The sequence below is a fragment of the Ascidiella aspersa genome, chromosome 5 (genome assembly GCF_963924565.1).
Source record: "Ascidiella aspersa chromosome 5, kaAscAspe10.2, whole genome shotgun sequence".
Lineage (NCBI taxonomy): Eukaryota > Metazoa > Chordata > Ascidiacea > Phlebobranchia > Ascidiidae > Ascidiella > Ascidiella aspersa.
The window spans coordinates 12,025,686-12,028,185 of NC_139451.1; the positions used below are offsets into that span (position 1 = coordinate 12,025,686).

The 2,500-nt window shown below is 61.2% G+C and overlaps 2 non-coding genes across 2 annotated transcripts in view; both read right to left on the reverse strand.

Moving 5' to 3' along the window:
- Window positions 1-1,463: 1,463 nt before the first annotated feature.
- LOC146143852 (5.8S ribosomal RNA) lies at window positions 1,464-1,617 on the reverse strand. The gene has a single exon (XR_014498767.1). It is a non-coding gene; the product is annotated as a 5.8S ribosomal RNA (ribosomal RNA).
- Window positions 1,618-1,864: 247 nt separating this feature from the next.
- LOC146143853 (small subunit ribosomal RNA) overlaps window positions 1,865-2,500 on the reverse strand; it is a 1,811-nt gene continuing 1,175 nt past the window's right edge. The window contains exon 1 of the ribosomal RNA XR_014500444.1: window positions 1,865-2,500. This exon is cut by the window's right edge and continues 1,175 nt beyond it. This is a non-coding gene — a ribosomal RNA (small subunit ribosomal RNA).

A 2,500-nucleotide genomic window follows, 5' to 3' on the forward strand; every position in this document is an offset into this window, starting at 1 on the left:
TTACCAGATAAAACTGCGACAGAGCGCCAGCTATCCTGAGGGAAACTTCGGAGGGAACCAGCTACTAGACGGTTCGATTAGTCTTTCGCCCCTATACCCAAATTTGACGATCGATTTGCACGTCAGAATCGCTACGGTCCTCCACCAGAGTTTCCTCTGGCTTCAACCTCTTCAGGCATAGTTCACCATCTTTCGGGTCCCAACGCGAACGCTCTCGCTCGACCTCTCCGGCAAAGCGGACGAGATCGGCCGGTGATGCGGCCGCCGCGAACGACGACGTCTCACCTCCGCCGGACCGCGCCGACATTCACTTTCACTGCGCCCATGGGTTTCGTACTGCCCCGTGGCTCGCGCTCACGTTAGACTCCTTGGTCCGTGTTTCAAGACGGGTCGGGAAGGTGGCTGACTTCAGCCGCGGACCCCGTGCGCCTCGCGAAACGACACCGGAAGCGCGACCGAGACGAAGAGGCTGGGCACTGAGAACAGTCCCCGACCCACGACGCCCCAGCCGGCACCGGGCGCTCGGCCCCGAAGGGCAGACGCGGCGATCTCTCCTCGCCCGAACGGCGGGCCGACGGACACGCGCGCCTATAGTACCCGACCGAGGCCGGGTTACCTTGCGCGCGGCCTTCTCGCCGCCGTCCAGACGGTCGCGGCCTTCGCCCGGCGCTAGTGCGCTGGTCCCCGATCGGGCGGCGCCGCCGGCGGCCCGTGAGGGTCCGCACGACAACGTCGCCGACAGGGGGCCGGCTGAAAGCGACCGGGCGACCCGACAGGCCCTCCCGTTTGCCTCTCGACGGTTTCACGTACTCTTTAACTCTCTCTTCAAAGTGCTTTTCAACTTTCCCTCACGGTACTTGTTCGCTATCGGTCTCGTGACCGTATTTAGCCTTAGATGGAGTTTACCACCCGCTTTGGGCTGCATTCCCAAACAACCCGACTCTGGGAAGACGCCGTAGCGCGCCCGCCTGTCGCCGCCATGGGCCTGACACCCGCTCTGGGACAAGGCCTCGATCAGAAGGACGCGGGCGACCGGCGAAGCGCGCCGTGACGAATTCCGTACGCCACAATTCCGCGCACTCCAAAAGCGCGCGGATTCGGCGATGGGCACATCCCGCTTCACTCGCCGTTACTGAGGGAATCCTCGTTAGTTTCTTTTCCTCCGCTTAGTAATATGCTTAAATTCAGCGGGTAGCCTCGTCCGACCTCAGGCCGAAAGTAAGGACCGGGACTATTCTTCCCGTTCCGCGCTCGCCGTCGGCGCCGCGCGCCGCCGCGCACCTCGATTCCCGCCCTTGAGCCGCCAGCCGTTGGCCTCTTCGAGGTCGACTCGCCGCCGCCGCGCGGGATTCTGGTCGCGATCGTCGCACATCGTGCCGTGCTGTCTTGAGCGGGACGGGCGCTCGCGCGTCCGACGCCGCAGCAGCCGCGCGGAGAAATCCCCGCGCGGAACGTTTGCAACGCGACCCTGAGGCGGGCGCGGCCCCGGGATTGACCCGAGGCCGCAATTTGCGTTCAGAACGTCGATGCTCAATGTGTCCTGCAATTCACACTAATTCACGCAGCTAGCTGCGTCCTTCATCGACTCACGAGCCGAGTGATCCACCGCCAAGAGCCATCCACGATTGTTTCGCTCGCACAGTGCCTCGCACTAAAGGGTGACAAAATATACCGCGCCGAGCGGTCGGCCAGGCCGACGCTTGAAGCCGGAGCGCGCGGCACCGCGGCACTCGACGCGCAAACATTACCGGGTGACCGAATCGCCGGCCGGCGCGCCGCTCCTCGCGGGTCGGGCGCCGGGTAGCAAAAACTTTTTCTCTCGCTTGTCCGAGTTTCGCGTTCGCCGAAGCGTTTGCGAGACCGTTAATGATCCTTCCGCAGGTTCACCTACGGAAACCTTGTTACGACTTTTACTTCCTCTAAATGATCAAGTTAGATCGTCTTCTCGGACGCCGGCTCGACCGTTGCCGGCCGCGCCAGGTCCAATCGGAGGACCTCACTAAACCATTCAATCGGTAGTAGCGACGGGCGGTGTGTACAAAGGGCAGGGACGTAATCAACGCGAGCTAATGACTCGCGCTTACTGGGAATTCCTCGTTCAAGGGAAATAATTGCAATTCCCTATCCCTAGCACGACCGGGGTTCAGCGGGTTACCCAGACCTGTCGGCCAAGGCGAGCACATGCTGATCCGGTCAGTGTAGCGCGCGTGCGGCCCCGAACATCTAAGGGCATCACAGACCTGTTATTGCTCAATCTCGTGTGGCTAAACGCCACTAGTCCCTCTAAGAAGTTAGACGCCGACCGATTGGGTCGCGTAACTAGTTAGCAAGCCAGAGTCTCGTTCGTTATCGGAATTAACCAGACAAATCGCTCCACCAACTAAGAACGGCCATGCACCACCACCCACAGAATCAAGAAAGAGCTCTCAATCTGTCAATCCTCACTGTGTCCGGGCCGGGTGAGATTTCCCGTGTTGAGTCAAATTAAGCCGCAGGCTCC